The sequence below is a fragment of the Protopterus annectens genome, chromosome 4.part0 (genome assembly GCF_019279795.1).
Source record: "Protopterus annectens isolate FY-2018-M chromosome 4.part0, PAN1.0, whole genome shotgun sequence".
NCBI lineage: Eukaryota > Metazoa > Chordata > Ceratodontiformes > Protopteridae > Protopterus > Protopterus annectens.
This window is the reverse complement of record NC_056733.1, coordinates 1,755,571,266-1,755,587,227: the sequence shown is the minus strand read 5'-3', so window position 1 is coordinate 1,755,587,227 and position 15,962 is coordinate 1,755,571,266. Positions and strand designations below refer to the sequence as shown.

At 43.1% G+C, this 15,962-nt stretch overlaps 1 protein-coding gene across 1 annotated transcript in view; it reads left to right on the top strand.

Annotated features, from left to right (window-relative positions):
* Window positions 1-15,962, top strand: part of PSD2 (pleckstrin and Sec7 domain containing 2) — a 2,726,943-nt gene that overhangs the window by 2,057,720 nt on the left and 653,261 nt on the right. The gene's annotated exons all lie outside the window — the stretch shown is intronic.

The window sequence follows — 15,962 nt, the reverse complement described above, 5'->3', positions numbered from 1 at the left end:
CTCTATGCCCTCCACTGCTTTCTAGACCTGAGATAAAGCAGCTTCTCAAATGTGTCCTTCATTTCAACCCTCTTAGGAAAGCTATTCACCTTTCCTGGGACCTTAACTTTGTCTTAGAAATGCTTACTCTGCCACCCTTTGAACCAGTAGCTTCCGATTCTCTGAAATTTTGTACATGGAAAACCATCCTTCTTGTGGCCCTTTCTAAGCACTGATGGCCTCCACTCCTTTCCATATCTTCATAAGGAGAGTGTTTCTCCGAGGGCCAATCCAATGCTTATGCCCAAGTTTGTCAAAAAACAGGCCATTAATGTTCTCACCTTTTTCCTTAACCCTCAGAATAAGACGGAATCCCCCAGCCTCTGCATGTGTACAGACAGCTCAGATTTGACTTGAACAAGACCAGAGACATTCCCAAGACTGACCCGTTGTTTGTTTCTTTCAAGGAAGTCAAGTCTCAAAACAAATTATTGCTAACTCGGATTTCCAAATCTATTTCGTTTTGATACACCCACCATGGTAAATGTTTGGCCTTCTCCAGTGAAATCCCATTCCACCAGAGCAGTTGCCTCCTCTGAAATCTATTACAAGTTACTTTATTCCAGAGCTATCCTAGAAGCAGCAACTTGGTGTTCTGTACATAGTTTTACCAAACACTGTAGGGTAGATGCCTTCTCTAGATACAGAGTCTCCTTTGCCAGGTCTGTTCTCTCTGGAGTATTTGACAGCCCTCCTATGCTTGATACATTCATCCTTACTATTCATTAAGCTTTGGGAATTACCCAACAGTTTAAAATACTGTAACATTGATCTAAGGAAGGACATAGTACAGCTGTGTAAGAATATACCACAGCAGTAGATGTCCTACTGATCATTGTTGCCGTAATTCTTCCCACACTACTATCCCAATCCCACCCTCTTTATTCCTACCAAGATTATTTTCCGTGTTCTCTCTTGTACCAAGGGGGAGCAATTTTCTGATGACTTCTGTCTTATCTGACCTTTTCCTGTCTTGTAAACTGTCTCCTGTCATGAGATAGTCTGAGGTTTTCACAGTCATGCATCCAGTTATGTATCCTTACACCTTTGGGCTTAGGTCATATATCAGGTGTATGGCTCTATGGAAGGTTTTGCCTGTGGTACTCTGCCTAGACGTCCAGGTTATTTGGCAAGAAAACCCATCAGTTTGAAATACTGAAACAGTGATCAATAGGATATCAGCTGTTATGGTAAGTTCTTACACAATTGTACTTTCATTTCACTTTCATTTCATCCAAAGGCAATAAAAAGGACAACCAGTGTCAAAGCAGACAGTTTCCAAATAGTTGTCTTATACTATTTTTTTTTTTTTGTTATTCCCATCATAATAAGACAATTCCAGACATGGTCAAGGCCTCTTCTATCAGAGCCTTACCTTTGTCAGTGTTTTTTTTTTTTTTTTTTTTTTTGGAAAGGGATAGATTCTAAGTATTCTTGAGGCAGCAACTTGGTCCTTTGTGCATACTATTACAAAGCATACAAAGTAGATTCCTTTTACAGGACTAGGGTAGGTTTGCTTGGAGCACTCTCAAGAGGGTCCTGGACCCTCATCCTTTCTCCTCTCTGTCATTCTAATCCTCGGTATTGTATTCATATAACTTATGATAATTCAGCAGTGATCTAATGATAACTAGTACTATTGTGTAAGTAAACTTAACATAACAGTAGATGCTCCAATAGCTGTCTTCTGCAGTAGCTACTCCCTTCATCCCCGATATTTTATTTTATGATTTTTTTTTACCAGGGTAAGAGCACTTATTTTTCTTAACCTAGCCTAGACATGTTTTCTGGACTGTAGTCTCCCTTCTTCAGTTGACATGAAAGCTCTGTTTGGGACCCAGACCACTGATTTACTCCCCTTCCAGATTGAGTTGTTAGTGGTCTGGGTGCAGGTTGGATGGCCTTCAGCTTTGGGAAAGCTTGTCCTGCTGTTATATCCTATGCAGAATATAACCCACATAGGTTAAGCTAGTGTAGCAGCGATCTGTTCAAACATCTACTGTTATGATAAGTTTACTTGCACAGCTGTGTTTTCTTCATAAGTTTCTCTATCAAAACCTCATATCTGCAAGGGAATTTTGCAGGATATTTGGGTACATGGCATCAGTGATTCTAATACTTCTCTTGGCCAGACTCCATATGAGGAAAATACGATACCCCAGTGCAATTTGAATTCAGCATCTACAACTTTTGTCCTTTCAGATCTCAGTGCTAGAATTTGTAAAAAGGGTATATGGTAGGTAAACCAGATCTTTCTCAATCCTGGTCTCTTCTCTCTTCAGTAACACCCCCCCCTTACAGTCTATCACTCCATATGCACCCAACTGGGCAAGGAAAATGGTTTCAAAATGGGTATAAAAGTGCAAGCTCTGTGGAATTCTCAAGACAGACTGAAGCAGATAACTGTCAGAGAAATGTTGTCAGTGATCAATATTTTGAAAGCCTTAAATAATCTCTGCAAGTTTATGCAGACAACACCACTGTGATGTGATACAGAATCAAAATACAAGAGGGAGATAACAACTCTGCCCAGTTTGCCTCTTCGGGTTTCATACATTCCTTTAGAGCAAAACTTGATAGCAGACAAGCTTAGCATTCCAGAAATAGAAGCTTCATTCTGATGTCTTCCAAGAATTTAGCCATCTGTGGGAAACACAGTATGTAAATCTGTTTGCATCCTTTCAAAACAGTCAACTAAAGAAATTTTCCTCCAGAACTCATTAAAAACAGGTCTGGAAGACAGATGGTTTGTCATTCCCTTGGAAAGGTTTATTCTTCCATGCTTTCTATTGATAAGGCAAAAACCTTCAGAAATTCTAATAAACTGTATTATTTCCTATGAAGGTGAAAAAACGAACAATCAGTGTCAAGACAGACAATTTCTAAATTTGTTATTCTCACCATAAAAAGACACTTTATGGCAAAATGCTGCCCCACTCTACCTGGGGTTTTGGCTATGTCTGTAAATTTTTGGAAATAGGTAGATTCTAGAAATATACTAAAAGCAGCAAACTGGTCATCTGTGTACTTTGTTACCAAGCAGTGGCTAGGACTGTTCCCCAAGGGCTCCTGGACTCTGATCCTTCTTTCTCCTCTCTTTTATTATATGCTCTGATATTAATCCCATGTAGCTTATACTGTTGCAGCAGTGATCTAATGATGATAGTACAGTTGTGTAATAAAGAACTGTTTGGATTTATCCAGCAGATTCTGAATATTCATTTGGCGATGGAGACCTGAATGACTTATAAGAAAGTTTTACCTGTTGCATTAAACTTGTAATCTGATGTCATTTTCAATCGTTCCTCATCCTGTGGTTCGGATCTGAACCTTGGTTCTGACTATGCCACTTTTTTATAGTTTAGGATCCAACTCTCAAGCTCCTCCCCTACCCACAATGCTCCTGTCCTCCAAATTACCTCAGGTCTCATTTACCGTGCTTCTAGCAAGCTAGGATATTTTCTCTTGTAGCTTCTTGTGGGTTGTGAGTCATTTAAAACAATTTTTTATCCTTTTCTACCACTTATTTTTAGTCTTTCACCCTTTCTTACCCTTCTACAATATTACGTTTTATTAGTTTCTGGTTTCTCTTTCTCTCCTTAAAACTTTGTTTTTTGTTGCTAAATACTGATTATGGCCGATAATCCAGATAAGCCTGTTGGGTTAAAAAAATGCATTTCCTGTGGGCACAAAATTCCTCAGTCTGATGCCCTCAGGGAGTGCATTTACTGTCTTAGGGCCTTGTCATTTGGATATGACTTGTGATATTTGTTCAAGTTTTAAGGCCTGTGCTCTTGTGGAATGCCGAAATGAGTTAATTATTAAGGATCTTCTTCCTCAGCCTGCTTCTGTTGCTGGTCCATCTAGAGAATCAGGGGCTGAAACCCATACAAGAAAGCATAAGGAGCCCAGGGAGCAAAGAAAACACTCCCCTGCCTGGTCTCCGCTAAAAAGAGCTACTTCTGAGCCACCAGCAAAGACTGTGAAATTTTCAGATCCTAGATGTTTGGATCTGACACAAACATTATCACCACCTCCTAGTCCCTCCCTGGAGGTCATATTTTGTATTATGAGATCTCCCTTTCTTCAAGGAACTCTGAAGAAGTCTTTGAGACCTCCCTCCACGTCATCCTGTGTCAGATCTTCCCAGAGCCTTTCTGAAGCAGAGGTGGACAGGATGATGAGGAGATTCCTCAGGACACAGATAAAGATGGATGTTTTGCCTGCTGCGTCCCCCACTGGATCCAAGAGCCATCCTACCTTTGTGCCTTTGATTACTCCTTCTCTGATCCAACCTCCTGTTTTGGAGCCCTTGGATCCTGAGGTATCCAGAGTTGATACGTCAGACCTGATGGCCCTTCCTTCCCCGGCTCCAACACAGTGTCTAATCTGATCGGATCTGACTTTCTTGGAGCATGATGGATCTCAGAGCCGAAATGTCAGATCTGAGGGAGTGTTCTGAACTCCTAAGTGCCCAGAGTCATCTCTTTCCTTTGGAGCCTCGGTGCATGACAGCTCGGCTCAGACTCCCCCTTTGGGGCAGAGGATCTATGAGAGTTTAAAGTTGTCTTCTCCTAGAGCTTCGGTTCAGGAGAGATTGCTTTTGACTTCTCCCGGTCCTTCTGCATTTGAAGTGGTGGAGAGGGTATTCTTCCAGCAAAAAATTACTTAGACTCTACCGCCATCAGATCCTACTCCTGTTCTGACCTCTGCACCTGAGCCTGCTCATCCTCCACCTCGGGGACAGCTAGACCCTAATAGCCTCTGAGCAGCTCCCTTTGCGGAGCACCCATCTCTTCTGACACCTCCCTGGAATATCCCACCAAGGAGGTACCTCGGAAGAGACTATGCAAGAGGAGGCACCTGGACTAAGTAAAAAGGTACCCCTGGGGAAGGTCTTACACAGTTTAGATGAAGCCAGAGAAGATGAATTGTCCCCAGCATGATAATTTGAGATGGCTGCCAGTTGCACCTTAATAGTAGAAAAACTTGTCCTGCTTTGAAACATCGAAGGACAAAAGGTTCCTGAATTATCTGGCACACTTCACCAGAGTATGGAGGGACTCAATTAAAGAACTCTTTAGCTCTTCACCAGGGTCCATATCCACAGAGGAGCAGAAAACCTTTTCCTCCAGTTGGCCACCCTACAGTTTATCTCTAATGTGTCCATGAAGCTAATCTTGCATGCTGCAGAGGGTACCTCAAGGGTGGTTGGTTCAGGCATTGCTATAAGACTTTACGCCTGGATGCGGCTCTGTGACACTGCAGAACCTTTCAGAGCATCCTTCATCAGTGCTTCTTTTGATGGATCATCATTGTTTGGCCCCACTGTTAAAGAGATGCTCTCCCATAGTGAGAAGGATGGAAAGACCTTGTCTGCCATCGGAATCGCTTTTTCTACCCAACAAAGACCTTACTCCAGGAACCAGAGTGGTGGTAAAAAATTGTGGTTCAAAAAGTCTCAAGGTCCTTTTAAGGAATCATAGGGAGATTTTTCCCACAAAGGCAGAGGAGGAAGTAACTATAATGGTAGATGCTGCCCTTGTGGCAGAGGGGGGTCCACAAAATCAAGGATCATGAGATTCCTTCTCGGATAGGTCCTTTCAGCATTCCTGAGAGGTTGCCCGACTGCCCCTCTCTGGTAGCAGTCAAGGGGCTCTTGTACTTGCACTCAGACACCTGGTTAACCATCACAAACAATTGTTGGGTGCAAAGGCTCATAGCCAGAGGATATTCCATTTTTCCAAAGACCAAAATCAAGGAAAAATCTTCTCAATGTTCCACCCAATCAGAGAGAGGAAGCAGTATTAGATATTGCAAAGCTCCTAGAAAAAAAGAGTTATCCAGGACGTCCCACCAGACCAAGTTGGATCCAAAATTTACTCAAGGTTCTTTTTAATGCCGTAGGAGACATGATACCTAAGGCCAACCTTGGACCTACTCTTACTTAACAAATCAATAGACATTGTCACATGGTCACAGTTCAGTCCATTCTACCACTGTTACTAAAGGACAACTGGATGTGCTCAGTCAACTTTCAGGATGTATCCTATCACATAAAAATGAACAGGTGCTCCAGAGAACTCTTTGGTGTCACCACAGTCCCCAAGGTGTTTATCAAATGAATGGCAGTAGTAGCAGCTTATTTGAGACTACATGGATTCAGTGTGTTTCTTTATCTAAACGACTGCCTCCTGACCACATCAACCAGGCATTTACTATTACAAGCTGGGACAATCTGCTACACTTAGCCCATACCTTAGGCATCACAGTCAACATGCAGAAATCTCAGCTCCAACCAGTACAGCTGACAGACTTTATAGGGGCACGTCTAGACCCAGTCAGTTGTCTAGCTCACCTGCCTCTGGACAGGATTTCCACTTTAAGATCACATATCAGACACATTCTAGCCGTTCCAACATCCCCAGCAAGCCTAGTCCTCAGAACATTAGGTTCAGTGACTCCCACAATAATCCTGATTGCAACAGCACACTTACTCATGACAGTATTTCGGTGGACAATGGAGGTCCAATTGTCTTTACATTTCTACCCATTGAATCACCCTATCAGGTTGTCCTGAGTGTGCAAAGACTCACTTCTGTGGTGGTTCCACTTGGAAGACGTTGATCAAGGATGACCCTTTGTTCTTCCTCCCCCCAATGCCACATTGACCACGGATGTTTCCCAGCTGGGGTGGGGGTCATCACTTGGGTTAGACAGTCCAAGGCATGTGGGCGACACAGGAGACCAGTTTGCATATTGATGTCCTAGAGATGAGAGCGATGCTTCTAGCTTTGCAAGCATTTCAGAGCCTTCTGCCTGTAGGAACAATTGCAATACAAATGGACAATATGTCTGTGGTATGGTACATCAACAAGCAGGGAGGATCCAGATCTTGCCCCCCTATTTTAAGAAGTAATAAGGGTTTGGCAATGGATGACCTCTTCTGACCACTTCCTGGTTGCAATGCACATTCCAGGGAAAGCCAAGATTCTGGCGGACAGGCACAGCAGAGTTATTCTGATACCTCACAAGTGGTCTCTAAATCAATCTGTGGCAAACATAACTTTCCACAAGCGGGGTCAACCCTGCTAAAACCTCTTTGCTTCACCCCTCAACAATAAGTGCAGCAGGTTCTTTGCCCTGATCCCTCCTCAGGGACAGTCACTGAGAGATGCTCTAGTCCATATTTGGCCCTGCAGTCTTTTTTATGCCTACCCTCCCCCTACCCCTCATACCCAAATTTCTTCAGAAAGCTCAGAGGTTGAAGAGCAAAGTGATCCTCATTGCTCCTTTCTGACCTCGACAGATTTGGTTCCGCTTTCTTTGGTCTCACTTAGTATGCCCTCCATGGATGCTGGAACCACTTCCAGATCTTCTGTCCCACCCATCAGGGCAGATTCACCCGGATCTTCCAGGATTGAAACTGACCACATGGTTTCTCCAACTCCTATGATGGCTAGAAATACCAGGCTTACTTCACTGGTTTAAAGGATTTTAAGATCCTCATATAAAGTCTCTACTAGAAAGATTTATAAGAGTAAATGGTAGAGGTTTTCTGTATGGGCTTACCAAAAACACTTGGATTCTTTTATAGTCCCTGTTACTGCAGTTTTGGATTTTTTTGCTTCGATTTTTCACAGCAGGATTTGTTTTTCTACTATTAAGGTGCAACTGGCATTCATCTCAAATTATCACACTGGGGACAATTCATCTTCTCTGTCTTCATCCAAACTGTGTAAGACCTTCCTCAGGGGTACCTTTTTACTTAGACCACCTATAAAGGACCCCACTCCTCCTTTGGACTTAACTATGATGTTACAAGCTCTTGTCCTACCTTTTTTTGAACCTTCTGCCAAGATGGACTTGAAATTTCTGTCCTGGAAAACTGTCTTTTTGGTGGCCATGACTTCGGCTAAAAGGGTATGTAAATTACCTTGATTTTAACCAAACCACCCCATTTGATTTTCCATAAAGATAGAGTGACCTTACATGCTAATGCTTCCTTTATGCATAAAGTTGCCTACGAAAATAATATCAATCAGATCATTATCGTGCCACTTTTATTCTCCAATTACGAGAACAGGGGTGAATACACTCTTCACCTGCTAGATTTCCATAGACAGCTTTGTTTCTATTTGGACAGAACAAAATATTTCGAAAAACTGATCAGCTGTTTGTCTCCTCCTCCAGTGTTAGAAGGGAAGGCCAGTGTCCAAACTCACTTTCTGTAAATGGATCACAAATTGTATTTCTCATGGATACTCTGCTAAAGGAATACCTCTACCGGGTCATGTTAAAGCTCATTCTACTAGATGCATGTCTGCATCTCAAGCCTTCTGGTCCACAGTTTTGATAGAGGGCATTTGTGCAGCTGCTACTTGGTCGAACTCCCATACCTTTGTCACACATTACACATTAGATATTGGGCCTAGATGTAGTGCTGCTTTTGGCTCTGTAGTGCTCCAGAATATCCTTCTATGAGGGCCACCCAAGGCTACTGTAGCTAGGGACTCTGTCCCACAAGTTGAGGAACGAAGGAAAATGACAATACCAAATAAAGAAGTTATGTACTTACCATAACATTCTATCTGTGTTGTCCATTTTCATTCTTGCTCAGCCTTCCTCCTTCCATCCCCCTGGCCCTTTTGAGAAGATTTGCTGAAGTGTTCTGGGAACCACTGTTTCTTCTGAGCTCCTTATTCTATCTGTCCTCTATTTTTTGATAGTTCTCTAGCCATACTTTATGTATTTGCTTATATAGCCGCAGCAGACTGGATCTATGGATACAACACATCCCTGATACACAACTTGGTCAGCATCTACAGTGGCCACTTCAGAAACCATGCCATCATTGAAAAACATTATAAAAGATGATGACAGCTATACCAGGTTACGTTTTCTTCCACCCCTTCCATGAATTAGGACTTCCACTCATCCTACATAAATCTACTTGAGTCGATCAAGATACAGCCAAACTCCCTGGTTTTGGGTGGCTTTAATTACCCATCCATAGACTGGGTAAATTATACATGTTCTAACTCACTTGCCCAAAGGTTCCTAGACTTCGTTCACTCCAGTGCTGTGAATCAGCTGGCTGACACACCCACAAGGGGCTCAAACATCCTGGACCTGGTGCCCACCAACATGGGGGAACCACTGCACCACCCCCAGCGTGTGGCCATCTCCAGTGAGACCTGACCATAAATCAGTCTTGCTAGAAGTAACTATAACACAACCCCCCCCCCCCCCTTAGCAACAACTAGACTAAAAATCTTCTCCAAGGCCAATTGCAACCTCTTACGTGATGGCATAAATAGCTTCATAGCCCCTCCCCCCACTGATGAAACAGGCACCTATGCTAAGTTATACACCAGTGCTTTATACAAGCACCTCTACAATTGTATTGACTTTGTACCCGATAGAACCAAAGCAAGAGCTTCAAGGAAAAACAAACCTACCTGGTACAATAGGAGAAAGAAATTGCTGTCTAAGAGTAGGAAGGAATTATCTCAAAACTGGAAACACTCCCTCGTCAACTTAAATAAGCAAGTAAGACTCCTAATGTCCTCCAAAGCTAACTATGAATCCAGATTAGCTTTCCTAAATAAGGATAATGACAAGGCATTCTTTAGTTACAAACATAACCTCAAAGGGAAAGGCCCAGATTTGCGTGAACTCATAGTTAGTGGTTCTACATGTATAGAACCTGTGGATATAGCAAACCTGGCTGGCTGACAGGTTCAGTGAAAACTTCACTCCCCTGTTCCCGCCACATATCCCCCAAAGTATCCCTAACACCTATCCCCCGCCTAGTATGTCCAACAAGCAGGTCTTAAACGCCCTCTCCAAGGCCAAAAACACAGCCTCTATGGGACCAGACAACATCCCGGCTGTGTTCTGCATGGGTTAAAACAGGAATTAGCATCATCACTGAACGCTCTTTTCAATGGCAGCCTAAGCACTGGCTTCATCCCAGTGGAATGGAAAACAGCTACTGTCATCCATTTGCTCAAAGAGGGTGCATCCACGGACCTCAGGAACTATAGACCCATTAGCCTGACCAGCCTTATCTGCAAGGCCGTGGAACAAATCATCATGGACTTTACTAACAAAGATATAGGAAATCTCCAAATGCTCTTCCCTACCCAGTTTGGCTTTGTCAGTGGGAGACCATGCCTGTTAAACTTGGTGGACTTCTTTGAGACATTCACCAAAGCCCTAGACTAGGGCAGATCTGTGCATATGACCTACCTAGACTTAGCCAACGCCTTTGACACAATCCCTCATGCAGGCATCATTAATAAACTCACCCAGCTGGGTATCAACCCATATATTATCAGGTGGGTTGCAAACTGGCTCACTGATAGAACTCATACGGTCAAAATAGGGGAATGCACCTCCTCCAGCAGACCCGTAATCAGTGGTGTTCCACAGGAATCAGTTCTGGGACCCTACTGTTCGGAATCTTCTTCTCTGAAGTACAGGCTAAAACTAAAGGACTGTGGCTGGCAGAGTTTGCTGATGACTGCAAACTGGGAGTGATCATTGAAACCCCTAGCGATGTTCTCATCCTGCAAGAAGGTCTTACACAGACTAATGACTGATGCCAAAGTCATGGTTTTAAAGTTAATGTAAAAAATACTTTTATCATCCCATTTGGCAAGGTTGATGTTCCTGCAAACTACCACATCAATAGCAATATCCTAAGCACACAGTCAGTGGTGAGAGATCTAGGCACACAGGTTGACAGTAACCTTACCTTCGATCGCCATGTCTCCACAGTGGTAAGAAGGGCATTTTATATTGCTCATCTCATAAGTAAAGGCATTGCCTCCAGACAAAAAGAGATGCTCTTCCCTCATCAGGCCAATAATAGAGTACAACACTCCTTTGGTATGTTAGTTTCCAAACACCTGCAGCAATTGGAGAGACCACAAAGGTTCCTTACAAAGAAAATTCAGGGTTTTCAAGATCTGTCTTATGTGGACAGACTGAAATCATTCTCACTTTACTCTGTGTCATACAGACTGCATAGAGGTGACCTGTGCTTTGCATACAGAGCAATCTCCGACCCAGGTTTAATGGAAATGCTATACATTCACAAGTCAAATGATACATGGGTCACTTGCTCAAAGGACCCACCTGATATGTGACATCAACAGAGCTTACTGGAGTGACATATTTGTCTCACAGAGGTTGCCCCACCTTTGGAACAAGCTTCATATGCATGTTAAATAAAGCATCGCTTTGGCCCTATTTAAGCTCAGTTTGGATGATTGGCTGGGTAACCAGAAATTCACTCTGGGGGTTCCACCTGTCTCCCTCTTGGACAGGAGCAGCTAGGTGCTGATTTTAGTGTTTGCTTGAACTGGACACCCTTGGGAACATGGGTTGAACTTGACTAGGCTTATAAGGGCCCTGGGGCCATTAGCCTAGTAATCTCCTATGATCCTATGACATTGAGCATATCTCATTGCCATTAAGAAATATGCAACCCAAGAAAAAGTGGCTCGGTTAAAATATTGTTTTCTCAGCTATTGAGGGATTCTCTAACACCTTACCTGTACAAGTAAGGTACAGATATTTTGGACTACAACAAACTAAACTAAAAAAAGTTCCTGGTACGAATAAAGAATGAAAGCGCTCAGCACAGGTTCTGCTTTATTTATTTTGCCTGGTATAAGAAGTTTTTATTGCACACACAGATTTTATATATATATATATATATATATATATATATATATATATACGCACACATATGTTTGTGTGTGTGTGTGTATAGAAAAAACTTCTAAAACCGTGCGAGAAGGAAAATAAAAACAGAACCGGTGTTGAGTGCTTTCATTCTTTAATGGTGACAAGAACTTCTTCAGAAAAACATTTTTAGAAATGAGTATGCAACTGGTAAAGTAAGTATGTCTTTAGTTTATATTTGAATTGATTTGAGACATTATTTCTAAAAAACTGGGATATTACACTGAGGAAACTGTCATGCCATATCAAAGAAGACTGTGAAGCCGTATGTAATAAGGAGACAAATAATGCTGTACGTAAACACAGTCAAGTATGTACAGGGTTCCAGAAATTTGTATGTCTAGTTTCAGAACAGGTTGATTTACTCAGACAAGCTCCTCGTGGTCCTGCAGAGTTGTCTTAGCTACAGAGAACTCAGAAAAGCGACTACTTTCTGGATTTAAGTATCTTTGCTTTTTTTCACTTGGAATAGCTTCTGTAACTTACCCTGAACTAGCTTGAACTGTTTTTTTTTAACTGTTTGCTGCATTATTTTAAAATCTGCACTTAAAGTTACTTTTTAGTCGAATTTGATCGAACGTTGTTTGTTTGTTTGTTTGTTTAATTTAATTGTTGAGGCTGCCCACTAAAGTGTGCTAGCCTGTGTAACTGATTTATCACTGTTTCTGCATTTTCTGTGTATTTCTATCAAAAAAACAGAAAAACAAAAAAATAATCCTTGTTTTCCCACCTCTCCTCGACTAGTTTAGACCAGTTTACAGGCATTGCTGTATTCTGGGCTGTGGTGTAGTTCCTGTGTTGCCCATTACCTTACTTGGATAGAAGGAAGTTTCTTTGCTCACCAGTGGGAGTGGGGAGCCTTGAGCAGCCTACCTGTCCCTGTAGGAAGTGACCTCAGCACAAGAAGCTGTAGTAATTGGTTGTTTTGGACCATTTCTAGCTCTTTTGTAGTTCCCTGTTTAAAATCCGCGTTTGCACGTCTTTGCGCGGTTGTGCGCATAGCGCAGCACCAGTTAAACTAGGTTAAACTTCTTCTGGCTCCGCCAAGTCTGCTGTTCAAATTTTCCCTTAAGGAAGCTCTACTCTTAGTATAATCAGACTACTCACTATATTATAAGCCTAGCACTTGTTCTCAATACTTCTCTACTAAGTAAGCACTCTCGTACTAAGTAAAACACTACATCTACCTACCACCCCTGTGAATATCCACCTCCCTTAAAGGTACAGCACTCCCTTATACTGTTCTAGCATGTCGAGTGGTAGATTACTGGCGTCCTCTCCAGTTCAGCTGGTCAATCTGGGTATCTTGAGACAATGCTACAATTGTCTCATGTACACAGACAACCCTCTCCTCCTCCCAGCAAACACAAATACATGTGAGAGATGCAACTATATAGCCAAACTGGAGGCTGAACTCTCTCAACTCAGGGCTGGCATGACCAGACAGGAGGAGATGGTAACCACACACACAACAATCCCAGTCCCACATAGACCTGCCACAATTACAAACCAAACACATAAAAACACAAAGACATACTCGGAGGCTCTAATAAAAAACTTACCAAAACAACAGAGGCTCCCAAAGCAGACATCCAAAAATCCACCACCTCAAAGCAAAACACAGGCAACACATACTTCAATAAATCAGTGTGTCAACCAATCACAGCCCTTAAGGCCAAACACCATGCCTGATGCACTAGTAATAGGTGACTCTATAGTCAGACACACTGATGTCCCGCTGACCAGGCTGAACAAGGAGAGGGTGACTGTGAGCTGTCTGTCGGGAGCTAGGATCCGCCACATAACACACGCACTCAAGTCACTCCAAAGCAAGTACAAATAGGACTCCGTCATTGTCCATGCTGGTGTGAATGACCTGAGACGTACTTCCCTGGACTACATGAAAAGAGACATAGAGGAGCTCTCCGATTATGTAGCCCAGGCTGGTATGACCCTGACCCTGAGCAGCATCTTGCCCTCACCAAGAATGATACCACAATACAAAGACAAGATGATCAGCTTTAATAATTGGCTCAGGTACTGGTGTCATTCTAAGGGGATCCAATGTCTGTCTGCCTGGGATGACATGTTGGAAAAGCCATGCTGCTTCGCAAGGGATGGCTTACACCTGTTGCCACTGGGCTTCCGGATATTGGCTAAGGCTCTTGCCACCCCCATAGTGCCTTTTTTAGGCAAGGCTCAAAAGACAAACCCACCTCCTTAGAAAACAAATATGGAAAAAAAACTAAGGGTAATGCTGCTCAACGCCAGAAGTCTAAATCTCAAGATGCAGGCACTCGATGCACTCCTCAGCATGGAAAACATCGACGTCTGTGCAGTAACTGAAACCTGGTTCAAGGCTCCTGAGAGCACCCCAGCGCTACCAGGCTATACCTCGTATCATGCTTTTCGGCCCCAAAACCCGGGCCGAATCACAAAGGGAGGGGGAGTGTCCATATTCATCAAGGACATCCACACCTCCAGGTTAGTAGCAACACATGAAGCATCAGAGACAATACAGGTGCAACTAACCATAGGCAAAACTGCTATACAACTGGCAGCATGTTACAGACCGCCCTCCCAATCTCAGGAACCCCACTCAGCCTTCCTGAAGACATTGGAGGATATGAATGTATCACAAAATACCATCATACTGGGAGACTTCAACTACCGAAACATAGATTGGGTACATTATTCTAGCCCTAATACCCTAGCCCAAAGGTTCCTGGAATTCATAAATTCAAATGTACTGGAACAACTAGTCACCTCTCCCACTAGGGGAGATAATATACTAGACCTGATCATCACAAACATGGGGACAAAATGCTCCACACCGAAGTATACCCCTCACTAGTGAGATCTGACCACAAACTAATCACCCTGGATATACATATCCCACCTCCACCCCAGCACAAAAGACCACAGTGAAAAACTTCTCAAAAGCAGACTTCACTCTTCTTAAGACTGAGATGGTATCCTTTAAGCCCACTGTGCCAGTGGATACCACATCCCACAATGCCGAATCCTTCACAAATGCTTTCTATGGACATCTCCAAGAATGCATGGATCATGCAATCCCAAATAAATCCAAGTCCCTCTCCACCAAAGGCAAGCGTCCTGTCTGGTGGACCTCAGCCATTACCAAATTGTATAACAAAAGAAGGAAGCTACTGCACGTCAGAGCAAAATCCCATGAAGGAAAGACATCTCTGATCAACATTAGCAGAAAACTACGTTCTCTCATAAAAACATCCAAGGCCAACTTTGAGAGAAAAATCGCTAAGGACACTAAAGATAACCACAAAGCCTTCTTCAGCTATGTTAGAAACCTGGGCGGAAACCCTCAGATATGCTCAGAGTTGGTTCACAACAACAAAAAATACACTGAACCCACAGATATTGCCAACATTCTGGCTGACAGGTTCAGTGCAAATTTCTCCCCTCCCTCACCCCCAAAAGAAGAAATACTTATCCCAGCTGAATGTAATCTCCCTGTCATCTCAGATGTCCAAGTGAGAACTGCCCTAAACAAAGCTAAAAACACAGCATCAATGGGACCTGACAGTATCCCGGGTTGCGTGTTACGTGAACTCCAAGAGGAGCTAAACCCACACATAAAAATGCTATTTAACCTTAGCCTTACTTCAGGATATGTACCTGAACAGTGGCCCCACTCCACAAAGGGGGTACCTCTACAGACCCTGGAAACTACCGCCCCATAAGCTTAACCAGCTTGGTCTGCAAAGCTATGGAAAGAATCATTATGGAACTCATGAACAGAGACATAGGGGACCCCACCCAGTTCGGCTTTGGTTGACTTTTTCAAAACGGTCACTAGAGCCATTGATGAGGGCAAAGCAGTCCATACAGCCTACCTGGACTTGGCTAAGGCCTTCGACACAATACCCCACTCAGGCATCATAGATAAGCTCAACAGCTTAAATGTAAACCCTTATGTCACTAGATGGGTTGCAAACTGGCTAAAGGACAGAACCCATAAAGTTAAAATCGCTGGAGCAATGTCAGACTCAAAGCCAGTCACAAGTGGTGTACCACAGGGATCTGTCCTGGGACCCCTTTTGTTCGGCATTTATTTCTCAGATGTTAAAGCAAACATGGGAGGGTTGTGGCTGACAAAGTTTGCAGATGACTGCAAACTAGGCACC